We start from the raw sequence: 23,824 nt of genomic DNA on the forward strand, positions 1-23,824 counted from the left end.
AAAGTATTTCTGTGCTTTTGAAATGCTAATAGAATTACTATCCTTGTTTGCTATGTTTTGTGACCCTAGATATGCGTTACACTTCAGCATTACCACTGCAGGTTTGTAACACCCTTAAAAGAACCATAAATATAAAGATGAAAGCAGAATGCTTATAAACACTTAAATATCTTTCTGGGGAGCTGCCACATTTTGTTTTTCATCGTGGTAGGAGCCCTTACTGTGGAGAAATTAACAGGACAGAAAATATGGAAGAGGCAGTGTCAATTGTGTAATAACAGCAGGCTCTAGTGTCTGACACACGCAAGATAAATGCACAGAACTTAATCTCCCATGAGGTGGTTGCCATTCACACCTTCTCAACTGTACGGATGAGAACAACTAGTCAAAAACAGCTGAAGAATTAGCCCCACGTCATACAGCCAGTAAGTGACTCAGCTGGTATTTGAACACCTGGTGGCCTGGCTACGGGGCAGCTGGCACAGAGTAAGAAGCCAATCCGTTTCATTGATGTCACTACTGATTCTACTGAATATGCGTTTGAGTGTGTTTGGATCATATTAGCTTACCTCCTCAAAAAATCTTATTATTTTTACATTATGCCTTATTTTTTTCCTCAAAGGTTACTTCTAGAGTTATGTGAAATGTGTGCCTATATTTGCTCCAAAAATGCTGTTGGTAATATTTTCCGTTACAGAATCCATATTGCAGAATCTATAAAGTGACACATGAAAATAACTTTTAGACTTGAGTTTCAAGAAAGACACAGCTAAAACCATATAAATATTGTTCATTTTGAGGAGTTGCTGTGTGGCTTTTTTTTTGACCGTAAGAGTTACAGAAGTTGCACGTCTCTTTTCTGCCCTGAAGCTTGGTCTCAGAGGAAGAACAGGTAGGTCAACCTGGTAAAGCCAGGGTAGTTGTCCTGCACTTGTCTTTGAGAGACTGTGCGTATTCATAATAATCAAACTACCATTTATCTTTCCCAAATGAGGGTTGTAGTCTAACCATGATTATAGTCTTAAACTACAAATTTTAGAGGCAGATCTTTCCCCTGGTTTGGACACTTAAAGAAAAACTTCAATTTCTATTAATGGGTATACGTCTTAGTCCGTTCAAATGGTTGTAAGAAAATACCATAGGCCGGGTGGCTTATAAACAACAGAATTCATTTCTTACAGTTCCGGGGGTTGAGGAGTCCAAGATCAAGGTCACTGGCAGATTTGGTACCTGGTGAGAGTTTGCTTCCTGATTTATGGATGGCCATCGTCTTGCTGTGTCCTCACATGGTGGAGTAGGGATGGACCTCTCCGGGGTCTCTTCTTCCAGCGACACTAATCCCATTCATGAGAACTTCATCCTCACAACTTGATCACCTCCCCCAAGCCCCTCCTTCTACCACCATCACACTGGAGGTGAGGATTTCACATATGAGCTTGGGGGTGGGAGCACAAACATCTAGTCTGCAGTGCTGTATGAGAACAGAAAATCATAAAAATTATTTATTCAAGAAGAAAAGAACTGGAATGTTAAAAATACGTAAGCCAAGAAAGTTCTGCATTTGTAATGGACTCTTGAAGATACCTGAGTGACAGAGTACATATTTTCTTGCCTATAAATTATCAGTCATTGGTTAGTGGCAGAGTTCATAATATGAATCTTGACATATGTAAGACTGTGAGTGTCTATATGCATGTAAATTTGATCAGAGGTAACAGGTATTTTAGTCCCGTTCATTGTCGTGTTTGATGATGTCGGTTATCCAACATTGCATTCTAGTGTAGAAAAGTAAGTCATAAGTCATAGTACATACAATATAAAAATTTCCATTTTCGATTTCCTCAAAATGGTATGCTTTGTGGAGTATGAGGGCACTTAAGTGATCGTTGTGTATTATTATAGTGATTATTGATTATTGGTTGCGGTTATTAAGCTGGATGAGATATTATCAAAGTGTGTCTGAAAAATATAAATTCATGGTGAGTTAGAGAGTGAAGACAAATTTGAAGTCATTAATTTGAATTTCTTCATTTTATGTCAGAAGGAAGAGACTTAGGGATGGTAACTTAGATGATTTTTTTTGTAGGTCACAGTGTTGGTAGAGCCTCAATTTGTGAATTTTTGTTTTTTTTGTTCACTACACTTTATACTTCACCATGTGGTCAATGTAGGAGCACCCCATAATGCCAGACGCATGTTAAAGCAAATTCTTGAAGTATGAAGTGACTGGCAACTAGCCAGTCTGTTCTCTGCCTAAAGCCTTTCTCATTTCATTAACCTCACCATAAGAAAACCCTGTATTTGCTTGTGGTTGAATTTTTGGGTTTTTATTTGATATAAAACATGATTTTATGTTGACAGTTGAACATAGCTTATGAGCATGAATGTGGACACCTATGGAACAGAGCAAGCCCATTAATAATAAGAGGTTTCTTATAATGTCCTCAAAATATTTTTCACACGAGTGTCCTAACTCATGTAGGTGCAGAAAAGACAGGTACCATGATGTGAAAATGATTTGTAGGTTCGCCTTCCTTCTCATGCCAGGTAACTTTATGAACATTCACAGGAAAACTGCCTAGATACAATTTTCTTGCATAGAAAAGGAAATGTGAACAATTTTCTTCGAAGTAAAATAATGATGAATTTTAAGAGCAGAGAAGTAATTTCCAAGCGTAAAACCACAGGGATAAAAACATGAAGGAGAAGACTTATATATTTGAATAAATAAAAATTTAATATATCTACAAATTAGGGACAACTGGGTGGCTCAGTTGGTTAAGCATCTGACTCTAGATTTCAGCTCAGCTCATGATTTCATGGTTCGTGAGTTCGAGCCCTTGCATTGGGCTCTATGCTGGCCGTGCGGAGCCTGCTTGGGATTCATTCTCTCTCCCTCCCTCTGCCCCTCCCCAGCTTGCTTGCTCTCTCCTCTCTCTCTAAGTAAATAAATAAACTTCAAAAAATTTAAATATCTACATATTAAAAACTGCCATGGATAAAATCAAGTGGTATATGACAGGGGAACATATTTGGAATATACATGAAGAGGTGTTAGTTTCGTTAATTTCCTTTTTAGTATGGTACAAACACTAAAACAGAAGACCTGGCATGGAAGCCTAAGGCATTTTAGAAATGAGGAAATAGAAATGGCCAGTGGGAATGTGAAAATAAAATGTTCACTAAATGAATGAATGCAAATAATGACCACATTCTGGTTTCCTTTATAATACTGTTGGAGTAGTTTTTGCAAGTATATAAAAGTAAGTGTTGATGGGAATATGGAGAGTAGAATTTTCTTAGGAGTGCAAATTGGTGTAGACTTCTGGAGATGGGCTTACACACACACACACACACACACACACACACACACACACACACACACATATATGTCTTCATATTTTGATATCCTTTGAAAGGAACTATACTTCCAGTAATATTTTATATAAAAAATAGAGCTGAGTCCAAATTTTTAAGCCAGGATATTCCTCTACTAAAAAAATATATATACATATTTTGATATCTAGATATGGATATACCTAGATGTGTATCTATATATATCAGTGCATATACATACACACACACATATATATACACACACATACATATATAAACAAAATTGAAGAAAACAAATATTCAAATGTGTATTATATGAATAAATGCAACATAGTCATTATAATAGTATTAAATGATCAAATTTATGACAACCTATTTCAGTTGAAGAACATAAGATTATAAGATTATAAGTTTTTGAAGACTGTATACCAGATACTATCTTTGGGAGGTAGGAATGCAGGAACTCTTTCCTTATTTGTGTTTTTTATATATTTTAGTGAATATATGTACATTTTATAATGAGATGTGTGTTACTACATAATTTCGAATATGCCATAAACTTTCCAAAAACTTAGGAGTTTGTAGAGTGCTCCCTTAGAAGTGTCAGTGCTTTGCCAGCAGGTGGCAATGGCAAACAAGAAGTAGGTCATAGATGAGGGCAAGATTTAGGCTTGAAGGATTTCTTTCTCTTTTTTCCTAGATATTCAGAACTGTAGTCAGAAAACCATGGCGATACTCTGTTTTATAAGCACTTATGTACTTAAATCAGAATTTATATTTAAATACAATTGTACGTAGGGATCTAAATAGTTAAAACACCTGTGGAGAAATTTCTAGCGCTATTCAGAGAACAGAATCTATACTTTACATGCTTATGTAAAGAATACATAAGTACAGAATCTATACTTTACATCCTTATATGAGGGCACCCGAAGGTGTTCGCTGGGAGAATGTAGGCAGTAAATTGTGTAACTAGGATTGATTTCCTGTATGATGCCATTTCTTCCAATTTACCTTCGGGAATCAGGTGTATATATCACAACAGCAAATTCTTGGAAGTTTTGTCTTTTTCAGTGATCACTTTTAACTTCTTGACCTGAACCTAGAGCTCTGTACCAACTAAAATTCGTAAGTCCATGATAAATTTGCCTGCTTTGGTGCTTACAGTAAGTTGGTGTGTGCTTTTATTAAATCATGAATATATTTCAGATCACTTTCTAAATCTAATTCTGTATTTAGCTCCCTCTGTATATGTTTATTCTATGGCAGGGGAAAAACGATGATGAATATATATTTGGGGATGTATCATTTTACTTTGCAGGCTTGCTCTCAGTCCAGGCTTGTGAGGTCTTTAATAATTATATTTTGAAGTAAAAAATAAGCTGAGACTCTGGGGTTCATTAAACTCTGGGTCACAGACCTTACAAGGATTGAAAAGTTGGACATAAACTCAGCTATAGTTACCACCCTATTCTGAGACATCTATGTCTGTCACCTGAATGGCTGTCTGCTTCCTAATCCCGTTTCCCTGATTTCTCCCTGGCACTGCTTCCCACCCCAGAGCTGTCTCTAATCCCTGTGCAGCCAAAGGACCATCCTTTAAAATGTAGATCCTCTCACCACACCCCTCTCCAAACCCACCCGTGGCTCCCAACCATTCCTGGAACATACATGCAGCCTTCTCCCTGGGGCATGTCAAGCCTTGTGTGATCTGGCTCCACTCCCTGCTCCAGGGTCGTGTCGGCTTGCTCGCTTAGCTGTGGTCGCACTGGCCTCCTTGCTCTGTCACTTCTGTCATAAAGCACGCTCCCAGTAGAGTCTTCTCCCTGATCCACTTCCTACTTTTCTCGGGTGTCTCTCTGTGGACAGAGATTCCCTGCCCCCCCGCCCCGTGCTCTTCATCTATTTACTTGGCTTTGTTTTTCTTTATCACAATGGTTACTACCTGATACTTGATCCCCGAATTTGTGTCATTGTGTATTTTCACTAAAATTCAGTCCCCAAGAGGACAGGCTCTTTGTTTGGCTCACTGCTGTCTCTCAGCACCCAGAATAAAGCCCAGTAAGTGGCAGGAGGTCCTTGAATTTTTTTTTTTTTTTTTTACATAAGTGAAATAAATGAATAAATAAAACCTGCATATTCTGGGGCATCTGGGTGCTTCAGTTGGTTAAACGTCCAACTTCGGCTGAGGTCATGATCTTGCAGTTCATGAGTTCGAGGCCTGCACTGGGCTCTGTGCTGACAGCTCAGAGCTTGGAACCTGCTTCAGATTCTGTCTCCCTGCTCTCTCTGCCCCTTCCCTGCTCGTGCTGTGTGTGTGTGTGTGTTTGTCTTTCTCTGTCTCTCTCAAAAAAAATAAGCATTAAAAAAATTTAAAAAGAAAAAAAAAACCTATACTTTCTTACTTTTAGGCCACTAGCCCACAGATTGGTTTACTAAGGGGTGAAATGAGATTTTTGTTTAGGAATATGGGACTTTGGATGAATACAGGAAGTGGTGGCCCTTGTGAGCACTTTGCAGTAGGGCCAGTCAGGGAGCATCACTCTCTGCCTCTGTTCCTCACTTATAAAATGAGATCAGAACAGTTTTTACCTTATCCAACCTATTACGCTACAGGAAGATCAAAAAGGAAGTTTTTCTTTCTTCATACAATCTTATTATACTGTGAGAAAATAAGCAAAATAGTATTTGTTATTTGCAATTTTAATTTACCAGTTTGGCTCATTTACTTTCCACTAGCAGTGATGGCAGGAGAGGCAAACCTGGAGACATTTGCATTCAGGCTGCGGGGAGGACGAGAACAGGGATCGGAGGCCCAGGATTTTGAAGACAAGTGAACTAGCCTCTTGCAACCTTAGGCAGCTTTTGGGTAAATTCTTCAAACTCTCTGGGCCTCAGTTTTTCTTACATAAAATAGTGCAACTGAAACTGCCTTGAGGGTTATTATGGAGATAGCAAGTGGGATTGATGGCTGCCAAACACAGTACTTTATTTTTGTTGCAAGCGGAATGGCCTGGAACAAACCTGGCACCACACAATGATCACATTCTCTCAGTGTTTACAGTATGTATGGTTCAGACCCCACCCGCCCTGTTACAGGAAGACGTCTGGGGTTTTGTGTCCTTCCACTTGCTCCTCTCATTCCTATCCCGGTCAAGAACCCTCACCCACAGCAGGTTAGTCCCCAGGCAAAACCATTGGAGACAATCCTAGTCCGCTGCTGTCTTCACCTATCGTTGCCACATGGTGGCGCTGCCGCAAACAGCTCCTTGGTAGACCTCCAGCCGCTTGTTTACTTTGTGCGTTTTCCTAAGCAGCCAGCTCCTAGAAGCAGCACCACAGTGCTTGGGCTGTGGGGAACCAGCTCTGTCCTCACACACACACGGGGCAAAAGTCTCTGAGTCAACAGCCTGCACCATCCTGACAGCCACCCCTCTTGGGGAGTAATTCCTCTGTCCATCATCCCCTCAGGAGTTGCCCACCTTTTCCACAGGGATCCATCAACTCTGCGGAACAAGGGGATCAAATACTTTTGTTGAGCAATGCAAGCATGCTTGTGCGCACACACAATTTCACATACACACACACACACACACACACAGAATGCACACTCATACACACACAGTCACTTACTGCCTTTTCCCAGAGCAGTGGGCGTTCTTTTGCATAATTAATAAGGCCACTCAAGTGACTTTATAAGGCAAAAGAGATTAGATTCCCTTGATAGTAAAAGAACAGAAGCAACGACATGCCCCATCTTAAGTTGCTATTAATATTGTTATTATGTTGACTGTCCTAATGATAGCGTATATCCCTTGATAGTACGCTTGATATGCCTTGATCCCTTGATTAATTTGGGGGAGAAACACTAGACTGTGTCACAAGTAGGCACAGCTGTGATGTGGATCTCCTAGAGTCACTGTTTCAGTACAAAACTTTGCATGATAGGAGCAAAAGGGTTATTTATGAAAGCTCTTCCCAGGCTATCACGAACGCCTCTCTGCCCTGCCTGTGCTCTCCACCTGTCCCCTTCCAGTGAGGCTGACTGGTTAAGGGAGGCCTGGGCTGTTTCCAGTTCTAAGAAGCATGAAGAACAACAGGTCTCTTGGTCTCCTGGTCATCGAAGCTTTGGTTGGAAAAGAGAGCTGTGGTTTATTTGGCTCAGTCAAGTCAGGGGTGTGGAGTGACAGCCTTTGCTACTTTTAAAGAGCAAATTCAGCCATCTTCTAGTGTCTTCTGGGAGCCACAGCAGGAGTTGGCCCTGGTTGATGCGTTCACGGTTCTGATCCTGGCCAGGTATAATTAATCATCACCATCGATGGGTACAAACATGATACACTTTATTTCATTTTTATATAAATAAATCACTGGAAACGGAAGCCTTAGTGTCATGATATAGCCCAAGGCCCTTCTTCCACTTTCTCTCCAAATCAGACTAGCTCGTTTATGAACTTTCTGTTGGACTTTTCTTATTCCTCTTCTGAGTTGCAAACTTAGCACATTAATTGGCACTCACTCAGTATTGCCACCTCTAACATCTTTTCTCTTCTCCTGAACCTCAAGGTTGTCTTCCAGGCCGGTATTATATCCATGTTCCTAAAATTGCCAGTCTGTGCCTTCTCTATTATCCACACAATTGTCTGAAATAATTTACTTGTTATCTGCAGCCATTATGGAATATGCCTGCTTATCATACATGTAGGATTTCCATTCCTTGCCGGGCTGTGAAATTTCTATCACAAATCGAATCTCTCCTTCCTGTTTTCCCCCACTACCCTGGCTCTACCTAAAGAATCATACTGTTCATTACTAAAATGTATAATATCATTTAGACCAAATGATCTAATTGCATAAATTTTCTTCTGATCCAGAGTTCCTGGCACTCAATCCATTTCCTAGCAAACCTATTATAACTCACAGGCTGCTTCCAAATTCTGTGTGTTGGCTCCAGGTTCTTTTTTCAGACCATAAAAAACAAACGAGAATTTTTACAATTTGAGATAAAGCAGAGATTGTTTTTCTTCCTTTTTGCCACCTTCGTTTTTCAACAGAAAGCACCAGACTTATGTTATTTAATCCTCAAAGTAACCAACTGTGAGTTTAGTGTTCATTATTCCCTTTTGCTGAGAAAATTGAAATTCAGAGAAGAGAAATAACTTGCCGAGATTAATCAGCTCAGGGGATAGACCCAAGCCTTTTAGTACCTACCACAGCCAACTAATACTCTGGCTGTGAGGAGACACTTTAAATAATGCTGAACTTAGTTTTTGAAACTACCCCAGCCATTTGGTCCATACTCCTAAATGGACCGTTGCTTTTAGTAGCCAATAGAATATGCTCAGTGGCAGGAGTCTGAAATTTAAACCAGCTCTTTTTATTTAGTAAAAGAAAAAAAAAAGAACAAGAATTCTAAACCTTCATTGCAGGAAGAGAGCAAAGGCATTTTCTAGTTACAACTAGGCTGAGCAAGCAGTCCATTTTGGCTCCGTGTGGGACCATAACCTCCAGCACCTTGTGTCTAATCACCGGATGGCGTGTGCTATTGTGTTAGAGAGCTACACAGCCATGGGCTTTGTTCATCATGATACACGGTCAACAACCATAGTTAAAATGAAAATTGAAATATATAATTTGGGCAATGTTCTTCTCATGTTACTTGTATGAACTCAACCATAGTTCAGGAATTGTCAACAGGTGAACCTGTTTTTTGTTAGGGATGCATTTCTGAGTAAGGGAATTAGATCAATGGGGCATCCGTCCATTCATTCTAGAAGCACTTATTAGGCACTCACTGTGTTCCAACCACTATCCTAGACAGGAAGACTTCTATTCAGTCAATCATCTGGAGATAATAGACTGTGAATGTCAGAGCACATCTCAAATCATCCTGTGAATCCTCTCCTTGTAATGTCATGTCTCTCTCTGTACCCCTCCTCTGCCTTCTGAGGCCCTCTTCTCCATCTCACTCTTTTTTTTCTTTTTCTTTTCTTTTCTTTCTTCTTTAATATGCTTTTGTGTTTTTTATTTTTGTATTCCTTTAAGGATTTTTTCTATTTACGTTATGTAATTTATTGTCAAGTTAGCTAACATACAGTGTATATCCAATGTGCTCTTACCCCCATCTCAGTCTTAAAAAGACTCTGTGAGCATTCATTCTAAGGAAGAGGAATCATGACTGGGAAGGAGTTTTGATTACTGGTAGAAGAATCTCATTGCCCAGCCCACTAATAACTCTGACCAAATGTTTCGATGTTGGCCCTTGGGTGCCATCTTTTGGTAGCCTTTACCACTTCATAGTGGTGTCCTTGCTTCCTTGTGTTCTGTTTGTGGTCGAAGAACTGTATGCTTGGCTCTACACTGAGACTCATCTCACCAAGAGCAAACGGTTCTGTTCAAAATTAATTTACGTTAGTCTCAAAGTCGAGGCTGGGCAAGATTTGCTCAGTCTAGTGCTATACCAGCCTCTTGGGGACATAAGACAAGTAAAACAGTACATAAAAAATGGGCAACATGGTGTAAAGATTGTATGGTTATGTACAGATACTATTTTTCTATGTAAATATATATAATATAAAATAAATATTTTAAATATACATTTAATACATTTCTATATAAATATAAATAATATAAAATAAATATTTTGTTAGTTTATTTAGAAAGGTAGATAGATTGATTAAATATTCTTCTGAGTAAATGGATAAAGGTTTGAGGAAACGCAAAGCACATGCCTGTAGGTTAAATTTATTTCTTTATTTATTATTATTTTTTTTAACATTTATTTATTTTTGAGACAGAGAGAGACAGAGCATGAACGGGGGAGGGGCAGAGAGAGAGGGAGACACAGAATCAGAAGCAGGCTCCAGGCTCTGAGCCATCAGCCCAGAGCCCGACGCGGGGCTCGAACCCACGGACCGTGAGATTGTGACCTGAGCTGAAGTCGGACGCTCAACCGACTGAGCCACCCAGGCGCCCCTGTAGGTTAAATTTAATAAGAGAAGCTAACAATTTTTTTTAAGTTTATTTACTTATTTATTTTGAGAGAGGGAGAGAGTGCATGAGTGAGGGAGCAGCAGAGAGAGAGGGAGAGTGAGAATTCCAAGCAGTCTCTGTGCTGTCAGTGTGGAGCCCTACGGGGGCCTCAAACTCATGAACCATGGGATCATGACCTCAGCTGAAATCACGAGTTGGACACTTAACCAATTGAGCCACACAGGTGCTCCCAAAACGCTAGCAATTTCTAGCACTCTCTGATTCACTCTGATGTGGTGATGTACAGTAGAGTCCATGTGGCTAATGAGCCCTTGAAATGTAGTTGGTCTGAATTGAGATGTGCTAATAACTGTGAAATACACATGTACCGATTTTAAAGACTGTTTAGAAAAAATGTGATATATTTCACCAATAATTTTCTCCTATTGATTACATGTTGACATAATATTCTGAGTACACTGGGATAAATAAAACAATATTAAAATTAATATCATCTGTTTCTTTTTACTTGTAAAAGTGTGGCTAGTGGAAGACTTAAAATGACCTATGTGGTACATATTATTATGGTTCTGTTCGTGTGGCTCCAGTGTATTTCCAGCAGTCATTTTGAGAATTATTGTATATAAAGATTTATAATCTACTTTTTACATTTAAGATTACATCCTTAAACTTTTTTCTCAAACCATGACTTTTAAATAGCTTCATAATTATTCATCATACGAATAGCCATTTGTATGTATAACCACAACATCATGTTCTTCATTTAGCCATTTGGGTCACTTCCTATTCAGAAAATAAGGTATTTTTTTTAAATGAATTTGTTTTTAACTATTTTCTTCTCCACTTCCCCCTTAGAAGTAAATCTGGGAAAGATAAATCTGGAAAAAATAGTTAAAAATTATATAGTCTCAGGGTACGTGGGTGGCTTAATTGATTAAGTGTCTGACTCTTAGTTTTGGCTCAGGTCATGGTCTCACTGCTTCATGGGTTTGAGCCGCATATCGGGCTCTGTGCTGGCAGTGCAGAGCCTCCTTGGGATTTTCTCTCTCTCCCTCTCTCTTTGTCCCTCTCCAGCTTGCACTGTCTCTGTCTCTCAAAATAAATAAATAAACCTTAAAAAATTTAAAAATCATACGATCTCATTACAGGATGTATTCACTTTTAATGTATTTCTGTGTGTGTATATAATTGTTTTGTGTTTTTTTTGGCTTTGTATGCAAGTTTATTTTAATATATCTTATGTATATAAATGTATACATTTTCCTGTTCTTTTTTGTTTGAACATAAGAACTTTGTGTTCCATTTTATTATAAGCTTACTACATAAAGAAAGAGATTGTTGTAGTGGCTTTACAGTGTTCTATAGCCAAAATCCAGTTTTCAACAATTACAAATAATGCATATCTTCCTCCCCCCCCCCCCCCCGAAATTTAGATTATTTTCATTTGTTTACTGAACAAGCATCAAATGGGCATTTAAGAAAAGTGCACAGGGCACCTTGGTGCTCAGTTCGTTAAGCATTCAACTCTTGATTTTGGCCCAGGTCATGATCTCATGGTCGTGAGATTAAGCCCTGCATTGGGTTTGTGCCCAGCATAGACCCTGCTTGGGACTCTCTCTTTCTCCCTCACTCTCTGTCCTTCCCCTGCTTATGCACACATGTGCTCCATCTCTCTCTCAAAATAAACAAATAAACCTTAAAAAAATACAATAGTTAAGACCCCTCCTCCTACTTCTTTGTCTTTACCATGCTGCCAGCAAGACCTACATATATTAATAAAGTCAACCTCCAAGAACCTACCATTTTCCTAGTTAACAAATTTAGAGTATTCCTTTAATAAAGACACATATTTAATTGAAGCTTGAAATTAAGCCAGTTTCTTCCATTGTTAATAATCTGTAACATTAGTGTGTAGGTGTGGTATGTTTTCACCCATTTGAATAGGACAGTTGCTACTAGAATTTTTCTCGTGCTGCCATCCTTTATTAGCATCGGCAGAACACTAAAGATCTTCACTGAGCCACGAGATTCTAGTCACTGACATTGGTGAAGTTGTTTTGGGCTATGCAAGTGAAATATTAAGAAAGGAAGCTTGGGGGCAGGGGGGCAAGTGAGCTACATTTTCAGTGGAGAAAACGATGAGTAATGGAGATGAGGAGCAAAGAGAGGGCTGAGGGCATCTTCATGATGCTGTTATTCAGCACAGCAGCTGGTGGGAGGCTGTTCTTGAGTATGAGGGCAGCTGAGTAGGTTAGTTTAAAGCCTGAACGTAGTCCTTCCTTTTTCAGGTTGGATGTAACAAGGTAGTTATGTTGATGAGCATAGTTGGAAAGGAAAGGAAAGAATGAAGAACAGGAAACCTGAGGAACAGGATTTTAAAGTCAAATGGAGATGAAGGATGAGGATGTGAACATGAGTTGTAATTCCATTCCTCTGGCATCCACAGCCCTGTCCAGGCAAGCATGTAGTAACCGCAGGGCATAAGGAGTGGAAGAAAGAACATGGGGAGGAAGATTCTGGAAACTTGGGTTGTCCTTCCAGGTCTACTGCTGTGTGACCTCTGGAAAGTAGGTTCATCTCTGGGACTTCAGACTTCTCAGAAGTCAACTCTAACATGAGAGGCTGAGCCCAGATGAGGGCTGGTCAGTGGGTCTCCTCTTCTTCAGTTTGTTGGCTTAGGAATGACTTTCTGGAACTCAGTGTTGAAGCCACACTCAGAGTCGGCCCAGGGATAAAGTATCCTGGTCAATTACTGATACCTGTGAAAAGTAGTACATGGCACATCTCCATGCCCGTCGGTCTTCTAAACTAAATGTTCTGTAATTCTTTGTGGAGCATTTGTGTGCCTTGAAAATGTAAAAATAAGAATATTCAGTTGAATGCTTCCATTAAAAACACATCACTGTTTAAAATCACAGCACATAAAATGCAGCCAATGTTGATGGAAGAGCTGTTTGGTGATAATAGGACTCCATGTTAGGGCAATGTGTAGGTGCACCAGAAAGGGAAAAATTATCTAAAGCAAGAGTTTTTATCACTTACCACATCATTGTGGTGAGAAATTTAAATTTTTAAAATCTCTAGAAAATGCAAGAATGGTACAAGGGATTGTTGTTCGTATTGGTGAAATTTGCACACGGACAACTGACCCCATCATATTTTTTAAGTCAATAGCAGCGATCTTTCTTTCACAGTGGTCTGGGAGCCAATGATTATAGTCAAAGTCATGGGTGACAGTAATAAAGAGCACTTTCCTGAGTTTTACCCTGTGGCAGGACCCATTAAAAGTACACAACTCTAGGGGCGCCTGGGTGGCTCAGTCGGTTGGGCGGCTGACTTCGGCTCAGGTCATGATCTCGCGGTCCGTGAGTTCGAGCCCCGCGTCGGGCTCTGTGCTGACAGCTCAGAGCCTGGAGCCTGTTTCAGATTCTGTGTCTCCCTCTCTCTGACCCGACCCCGTTCATGCTCTGTCTCTCTCTGTCTCAAAAATAAATAAACGTTAAAAAAAAAATTTAAGAAAGTACACAACTCTATTCATTTGTCACTCAAGCCTAAGAAGTGGGTATTGTTATTATCATCATCTACCTCATCTTACAAATTAGGAAACTGAGGCACAGAGCAATCACACAACTCACCCATGATTACATTGCTAGTAGGCTGTAGTTCTTCACTAGAAAGTGATATAATTACCATTTTGAGGGTCTCCTCTACACCAGGTACTTTGCCAGATCCATTCCATAAATGATTTTGTCTTAGGACTGTTTTATAGATGAAATAACTGAGGCTCAGGTTGCTTAGGTAACGAGTCCACTGTTACCCGGCTGATTAGTCTAGTAGCTGGTATCCTGTAATTCCCAAGAACATGAGGGTTCACCATGTTAAAGGCCTCCTTTTGTAGATTATTATGAAACTGTGGATATTCCTTCTGCTAGAGAAAAGTGAACAAAGTACATATGTTGAAATCCAGATCCTATTTTGTAGTAGGGTTTACGGAACTGATAGATTGTAAAAGGTCTGAAAATGCATCTTGAATAATCACATGCCAGGGTCCTGCAGACATCGGCATGCTGTATAGCTGTCTACTTGGCCTTTAGGTTAGGGCTCAGACCTATAGACATTAGACATTCTATAATCACCCTATTTTTAAAGTACCTCTTGAACATACACTGTCCCATATAACCACACATACACACTTTCACAGTTAATTTCTGTTCACATTGCTTTGTTTTATAGTCTCCAGAGTACTATTGACATTGTCATTAGTGACATCATCCTATCATTCTTTGCTGGGAAATAGTTTCATGAGAGCAGAGAACTTCCTGGTTTTATTGACCATTGTATCCCTAGCTCCTGGGACGGTATCTGGGACCCAAAGTACATCCTAACATTTTTACTGAACGAATTTTGATTATTCTTCTGTTTAAGATATCAATAGCAGCAAATTCTTATTAATTGGTTTCCTATATGCCTTGCTTTGTGTTAAGTACACGTGTTTTGAGTTTATTTCTAGTAGTAGAATTAGGGAGTTAGTCCTATTAGCCTAGTTTTGCAGAGGAGGAAAATATAGCACACTAGAGTCAAATTGTTTGTGTAAAGACATACACTTAGTAGTTAGGAGCCTGAAGCCAACCCACAGAGACCATCCCAATACTGACCTCACCTGTGCTTAGAAAAAGTCCTGAACAGTTTGATCTCCTCCTTGGTTGGTTTTCCTAAGAAGCCATTTGTGTGGTTTCACTTGTAGACTTGATTTAAGTTCAACTAACATTTATTGAATACAGTGATGGGTTATGTGGCAAAGATCATTAGTCTCACTTTACAAGGCAAAAAGGGAAGTTCAGATACAAGGTATGGGTATCGCTGGCAATTGATAAAGGCAGAATACAAACCCACGACTGATGGTTCTCAGTCTTCTGCCTGTTCTGTTATAAAATAGCTGAGTCTCCTCCACTAAAGGGAAAAGCCATGCACTTCCTAACCATTGTATTCAAATTATAGAGAGGGGAAGATTTATATCATGGTAGATATTGTGATTTCATTGAAAGTGCTCTCTTGGGGAAGATAATATTTGAATATAGGTTCTTGACTGTTATGTACTTCAAATCCATACATGAGCTGATTTTCTTTTTCTTTCTTTCTTTCTTTCTTTCTTTCTTTCTTTCTTTCTTTCTTTCTTTTCCTTTCTTTCTTTCTCTCTTTCTCTCTTTCTCTCTTTCTTTCTTTCTTAGATTTAACCTACACAAGAGGTGTCCTGGATGATTTTCTTGTAATTTCCTTCCTCCCAAGATGAGTGCACATTTGCTTTTCAATATCCCTAAATGGCAGTTGATAAATTTCTGGAGCTCTTCTTGATTTGGTTTCAGCGTAAGGCATAGTTCAGGAGTAATTCAGAAAAACCAAAGCAGATCTGTGTCCCTCTTAAAGTGGTCAGATAATTACAGAACTAATAAATACGCTTTTGGGCTTCCTGCAAGTGAGAGAGAGAATGCAAAATTGAAAGAATGCTTATAATACTTTGTTCAACTATTTTAAATGCTATCTACCTGGAAGTGTTAAAAAACATAAAACAAGTAAAAACTAAAACCAACAATCCAGAGATTCCAAACAGAGCAAATAGAAGAAGGAGAAGTATTTCTTCATTTCTCTGGGAATTGAGAAAGAAATAGAAACAAATCCGTGTTTTTAGCTATAATATGTAGAGGATATTCCTTTAAGATAGATAGAATTTTTAGGTTGTCAAGCCAATAATCTGATTCAAAAAAGAGAGGCCCATACAATTAAAAAAATGTGTTGTATTCCCAAGGCTGTTTTAGAGGTGATCGAGCCATTTATAGCTTCTAATACAATCTGTGGAAAAAAATACAATTTATTGTATCAATTCAACCATAAATAAGATCATTACTCGGCTATGAAGAACCATAGAAATTGTGAGAAAATAAATTTGTAAGACCACATCAGAGCTAGAGCATTAGCATTTTTTCCCCCTCAGAATTGTATTAATGCAAATTACAATGCAGAGTTTCTGGTGAATATGTACAGAATGTTACCCATACTTTTATTAAAGATCCTTCATTAACTCTACGTTTCAACCAGATATTTGAGCAGTAGGTGATTAGGTGATTTCCCTAAGAATGTTTGAGGAGTTCATTAGTTATATACAAATAAATATTTGGTTGCTACTACACCTGCCTGATTAATTGATTTCAGCAGATAAACTGCAGTTTGGGTCATCTCCTGCAGGACTTAGAGACCAGTGCTTGTGATGGTCACACGCCCCTTGTCCTCCAGTTTTAGGGGCTCTGGAGAAGGGCTGTCTATTCCTTTGAGATGCTCAACACTGTTTCTCTTTGCTGTTTTGATGCGAGTCATTAATAGATGAAAAACTAAAACTGAATTTCATTTCCTCCTGTCTACTGATGACTTATTTAAATAACATGAGTAAATGAGGCCCTCATTCTGCTTACACTTGTGGTGGAAACTTTTCATTCATTATCTCGCCTCCTTCTGCCGACAGCCTTGGGGTGGGGGGAGGTAGACATTATTCTCACTGTATAGAGGAAAGCTGAGGGTGAGAAAGTGAACAGGTTAATATCCATGCTTGACTCTTACAAACTTTTGGTTTTTCCCCTTTTCTTCAATAGCACTTCTTTTTTTTAACGTTTATTTATTTTTGAGACAGAGAGAGACAGAGCATGAATGGGGGAGGGGCAGAGAGAGAGGGAGACACAGAATTCGAAGCAGGCTCCAGGCTCTGAGCTGTCAGCCCAGAGCCTGACGCGGGGCTCGAACTCACAGACCGCGAGATCGTGACCTGAGCCGAAGTCGGACGCTCAACCGCCTGAGCCACCCAGGCGCCCCGCACTTCTTTTATGTTAACTCTGTAGAGATGATAGTGTCTCACGTTTTCTTCAGAAGCATTTCGGGATGACATTTGCACTGTTGTTGTTGCCCTCGCCGTGTATCGTTTAGTGGTCTTTCTTTAGTGCCTTCATCTCATCCTGGGGAGCTGAGGCTTCAGGACACTTCGGTTATTAGGCGTGCAAAGGAAATGGTTATGTGAAACATGGTGATTTGGAGCAATGGTCAGGAGGACAAGGTTTTCTACTCTGCAAGACCGGGTCCGAGCCCTGGCTTCAGGATTTATCAACAGAATGCTGTTGGGCAAATGTCGTATCCTCAGTAAGTGTTGGCTTCCCCGTCTGTAAAACTGGAAAAAAGGTCATACCAATGCTCATGGTTATTCATGCACTCATTAGACAAATATTTTATTGGGCCTTATAATGTGTGCCAGATACTCAGAAGCAAGTTGACTAAGTTTCCTGCCCTGAGAGTTTGTGTTCTCGCAAGGGAAGACAGACGGTATGCTAATAAGTAAGTAAACTTATATCACATAGTGGCCAGGGCTTTGTAGAAAAAGAAAGCAGGGTAAGAATAATAGAGATAGTGGAGGAGTAGAAGAACGAGGAGGCAGGGAGGGCTATTTTTCATAAGGTGAGTAGGGGAAGCTTCCCTTATTAGGTATCAGTTGCATGGAACCTTGAAAGACATATTTTTGAGAGAATCAGGAAAAACAAAATTACGTATAGAGTACTTTGCAGGATTACTGCTGTGGGGAAAATGCAAGCCCATTATAATGCATGCCCATTTAATTGTGTGTTTGTGTATAGGTACGTATTTCCACATGTGTCTGAGTATGTGTCTGTATGTACGGTTTGTATTTTAATTGTGATGAGTACGTTTAACATGAGATCCACCTTCAACAAATTTTCGAGTGTGCAGTACAGTATCGTTAACTATAAGTAACTGTGTTGTTTATCAGGTATCTATAACTTATGAACCTTGCATAATTGAAACTGTATATCCACTGATGCTCATTGTAAGTCACTGGAATAGTTTTGTTCCTTGCAATCGCCAGTGCGCACATCTGGGTAGGTTTTCAGTGTGACTGAGCAGTAGTGTGTTGAGTCTCTTCCCATTTTCCCAATAACCATGGCAGAATGAGGGCATCAGAAGATGTAAGGAATAGACTGTGGATTCGGAAGCCTGACTGCTGGGCTGTCCCTGCCACACCTGTTCCATTTCGTTAGAATGTCAGCAGAGGTACAGACCCAAAGTGCAAATGTCATCCCGAAAAACTTCCAAAGGCTCTGGGCGTGAGCTTGTCTCTGGTTGTAGAAAAGACATAATGATCCAAAATGCAGTCTCCTTAAAAGAAGCTGTGTCATCTATAGAAAACAGCCTGGGTCAATCCAGAGACCTGAAGACAAGCTCTGGTCCCCTCGCTAACCTCGTTGGGGGACACAGGAAGGGAAATGTACAGAGGAGATACAAAAGGCATTGGTTCCAGCTCTGTCCTCGCACAGATGTTCTATCCTGATTTGTTGTTGACTTGCTGAGAACAGGCTAGCCATATTCCCGGAGACCAGAAAGGTTCTTCTTCCTTTTTATTGGTGATGCATGGGTTTAGCCCTTTGAGTTGCAAAATACAGTGTGTGTGTGTGTGTGTGTGTGTGTGTGTGTGTGTGTGTCCTCAGTTCCTTGTTCTGAACTCTGTGTTTAAGGGATGAGATCTGAAAGTTCATGCTGTTTAAACCTGGTTTCTGCCATGAGGTCTGTGCTGTTTTCTCTGGTGATGCCAAGTGGAAGTGCTCACATCCACAATAACTTGAGGATAACTAGCGTCCTGTGTACCCGGCCACAGTTCGACAGAGCTCAATGATTTCTAAAGCAGTCTCTTAAGTGGATTTTTTTCTGATTTGTATAATGTACATTTTGTAGGATTTTAGTGTCTTAGCTAGTGCGAAAGACCTTTGTAGATTATTAAATATCAGGAACCTCACCATACTTTACCCTTCTCTGTTTAATTGCAGATCTTGGAAACCCTCCCTCAAAGATGCCAGACATTTAACTAAATCTCTAGTTCAGTTTTGCTAAATTGTAAACATCCTAGAAAAACTGATCAACAGGAATGAGCTCCAAATGCCTCCAGAAAGGCAAAATGCTTTGAAAAAAATAAAAACCTCTAATTGCCGCAGCCCATTTTATGGTCAATAAAGTATTCAATATGCTGTACAGCAGGGGCATTTCAACTGAGAGTCAAATAAAAATAACTGTGCATGTGATAGCTTAATGTAAAGTTTCTTTTCTCAGAGAGAGAGAGAGAGGAAAAAAAAAAGTCTCAGCTGTTTCTTGCTTGGCATATTTGATGAATTGTTTACGCAAAGTGAATGCGTGGATTTAGTCTAGGTAAAACCAAGCAAAGCAAACAACTTCCTGATAGCGGCTCCTAAGGAAAGTCATGCATCTGATTGTGATTGGTTTGGGATTATTTAAATGAAGTTTTCTCTTAAACATGGGTCTCCACACTCTGACACCACTGATTTTTCTCCTTAGGAGGGAATAGCATTTCTTTCTTTGTTCCCTCCCTTCCTTTCGGCCTCCTTTTCCATTACTCATCCATCCATCCATTTATTCCTTCCACTAACATTTCCTTTCCTTTTTTTTTTTTTTTTGGAAGAACAGAAATAAATGTTTGCAGAAGACATGATCTTGTTTGCAGAAAATCATGAGGAACACTCACACACATGCTAATATTCCTTAAACATATCTTGTACCACATCCCAAAGCTAGTGCTAGTCAATATCTCTTCCTTTGTAAAGTGGAGAAAAACATCCTTTTCTGAGTATGAATAAAGCTTTGTGAAATCTCAGACAGGAAGCAGCTTACAGCCTTGGGGAGTTTAGAAAAAGCCGCACAGATCTGTAACTTTTGAGACGGATCTTGAAGGAAGAAGGGGATTATGCCACCAGAGTGTTATTTTCTCTTAGTAGTTTTGTCATGTTTTCCTTGACTTTCTCTTACTTGGAGTTCACTAACATCTTTCATATTGTGACTATGTGCATAATTATCAATGCTCCATCTGATGTTCTGTTAATATTCTCCCTCCCTCTGGCTCCTTATTCTCCTGACTCTACTTGTGTTTTCTATTCCCATGTTCACCCCATAACTGAAATCAGTTATGATTTCATATGAATCTAAGTTGATGTGGACAGTCCAAGCACATTTACAAAACTTGGACACATTACCTGGCAGGTGCAAGTGACCCTTTATGAAATAAAAAGAATCAATTCATTTACTTTTCTTAAAGCTTTTGATTTTGAAAGTTGGAAACACAAACAGAAGTGAACCGTATGACAAACCTCATGTATCTTTACCTAGCTGTGACAGTTATCAACAATTTGCCAAACTTGGTTCATCTGTTAATTTATCAGGGGGACTATCGCATTTTGAAATAAATGCCAGACTTAATGCTTACCTCCTGCAAATTCTTACTGTATCTCTAGCTGATAAGAACAGGTTTATACTTAAAGCTCATGCCACTGTCACACTTAGCACAATTAATAATACTTTTTTAAAAAATTATTACTCAATCTTTATTTTCCTATTTACATTTCCTCAAGTCATCTCAAGAATTCTTTAATTTTTTTTTTAATTTTTTTTTTTTTACATTTATTTTTGAGACAGAGAGAGACAGAGCATGAACGGGGGAGGGTCAGAGAGAGAGGGAGACACAGAATCTGAAACAGGCTCCAGGCTCTGAGCTGTCAGCACAGAGTCCGATGCGGGGCTCGAACTCACGGACTGCGAGATCATGACCTGAGCCGAAGTCGGTCGCCCAACTGACTGAGCCACCCAGGCGCCCCTCAAGAATTCTTTTAATAGTGTGTTAGTTTTCAACAGAAGCTAGACCCAGTCCTTTTATTGCACTTGGCTGCTGTTTTCCCAGTCTCTGAGTGTCACACATGCTTATTTTTCCTTTTTATTCAGGCCACTGAATTTTTTGAGAAACAAGGTGTTTGTTCTGTATGGTGTCTTGTACCCAGGGTTTGGCTGAGGGCTTCCTCATGGTGTCTGCTCTCACATCCCCTCTGTCTGTCCTGCCCTGTAGAGGCTCAGATCAGGTTCTGTTCTGCAAGGCTTGGGGTAGTCAACCAGACAGCAGAATGTCAGGGAAATGAATCCAGTGTGTTCCCCAGAACTGCCATCCAGGAGAGTGCTCTCTGTGATTCGCTTTGCCACAGGATAGGACCCTGTGCCCCCTACAAAGGGGTAGTCTTAAGTTAACAGAAAAGTGAAGTCTTCTGTAACTAGGAGTTAGGTGGGGACCCACCTAACTGAGTCTACTGAACAAATGGGATTGTAAATTTGAGAGGCTAACATCAGCTGTCTGCCTTTTCTGTTCTTCTGCAAAACAGCCCACAATTTCAACTACAAATCAGTAATGAGCATTTGGAAAACATAGCTTGAAGAGGACAGTTAGATTACTGTCCTCAGGGCAACCACATGTTTCTGACTCAATCTTACACCTCACAGGTACACAAGATTAGACAGGAACGAAGTATATGAAACATTTTAGCTGACTTAAGACTTGGTCCTAGTGAATGCTGAGTAAATGGTAACATGTATTTTGGAAATGTATTTATAAGTAGCCGCTTTTCTCAAGGGATTCAAATGCCTTCCTTAATTGATCGTAAAATCATCATCAGGCTGAAGCATGGCATCCTGCTTCCCAGTACAGCCTGAGATCCAGGGGTAAGAAGTGGCATCTGAGGGAACCAGAAGTTCTGGTACTCAGTGTGGTGTTGGAAACCTTTGGGCTCTGAAATCATTCATAGGATATTAGCGTCATACCTCTTTATTTCGGCTTCTTACCCTCCTCATTTCCTTGGTTAGATTGGATCATGCAGCCCTGGAATATTCTTAAAGTAAAATTCTATGGAACACACCCTGTAAGGTGATTTCTGTGTCTACTCCCATAAAGTATCAATAAACTGGGGTACTTTGGTGAGTCACTAGAATTTCTTTAAATCAAAATGATCACCATTTCATTTACAAGATACGTAAGAGTTTATGAAACATATTCATATACTCTATATCATTTAATCCTTCTGTTTTAAAAATTTTATAACCAATAAACAATGAACCATGGAGAATTTAGATAACTTGTGTAAATTGGGGAATAGGAAATTAAGTCAGGTTTTAATTCCACTGGCTTATTTAAAGCTGTTTCAGATACTTAATTTGTGTTGGTTTTATGCTTACATAGGGGTGTCAGGGTGGAATAAAGTGTCCCAGTCTTAGGAAACTTAGACCCCACTAACATCCCCCCCCCTTTTGTTTTTTGGAAGAACAGAAATAAGTTTATTTGCATAAAACATGAAGTAGGAAATATAAAGTGTTGAGAGGCATAATCTAAGGGTACATAGAAAAGAACAGGAAATTCAACATGGAGGGGTGTTCAGGAAGAATCTTAACTATATGTGCTCCATGCAGGCAAACCCTGCTATTATACTCAGAAGCCCTGGAGGGTGTGGCGGCCTTGGGACCTCATTGTGACTGCAGCATAGAGGGCAGTGTGGGAGATTTCAGAGGCAAACAGAGGTCAGACAATGAAGGAAGGCTCTCATTAGGTGAATATGGCAATGACTTACCTAAGAGTGGGTGAAGACTTGAAATAATTGGTGGGGATAGAGAGAAATTCTAGGAGTACTCAAGTTCTTTTCCATCATAATTGCCACTTGCATGTTTAGTGGGTGCTATTGAGTGGGAAAGGGTAATAAGGTCAAAGTCCAGAGGTAATGGCACTTGCCGCATGGATTCTCTGTTTGAACATCAAAGAGAACTGGGGAACAATGACAGCCATCAAGATGGTGATTCCACCGAAAGTCTGCCATGATCACAGAGCTGATGACCCAATCTTAATAAAAAGCTCTTTGATGAGGGGGTCTTTGGGGAAACCATTTACTGTCTGATTGTTTTGATAGGGACACCATTGATTCCCCATCATCAGTTAGGTTCACCATCGATTACCCATTGAGAATGTGCACAGAGGAATGAGTCTTGCTTTCTGCTCTGCTCAAGAAGAAAACAAGTAATGCCAAGAGCCGTGGCCATATCTTCCTTTTAATTTTGAAAACTTGTTTGGATGACATTGATTTTGTGAAACAGGGTTTGAACTCATTATCAAATATTGATAATATTTTTATTGCATAAAAAGATTTACAATCAAGAGTTATAAATTCAATCTTTTGAATGGTACACCTAAACTACTACTTTAAGAATTGAGTAATTTATTCTGGTAGTTATTACAGTCTTGATTTTTTTAAAAGCATTATTGAACTGTGGTTGTCACTGAAATGACTACATTCGGTTTTCTTGTCTTTGGTACCTTCTATCTGCTGCTTTTCTCAGATATGAAGAATGCCATAAAAACTCAAGATATGGACATTAACAGCTGGATTCTTTGTCCATTAATTTTTATTTTGGCAGTCAGCAACACTAAAACTGTCTAACCATCTTATTTTTTGCCCTTATCACAGTTAGGATGACTAAAAGTACAGCAAATGATTATTAATGGCAGCACAACAATGCTAAAAATAACTCAGCCCTGGGTCACTCCCCTTCTGAAATATCCCTAATAATTCACCTGTCTATGTGA

The sequence above is a fragment of the Panthera leo genome, chromosome B1 (genome assembly GCF_018350215.1).
Source record: "Panthera leo isolate Ple1 chromosome B1, P.leo_Ple1_pat1.1, whole genome shotgun sequence".
In the NCBI taxonomy this organism is placed as follows: Eukaryota; Metazoa; Chordata; class Mammalia; order Carnivora; family Felidae; genus Panthera; species Panthera leo.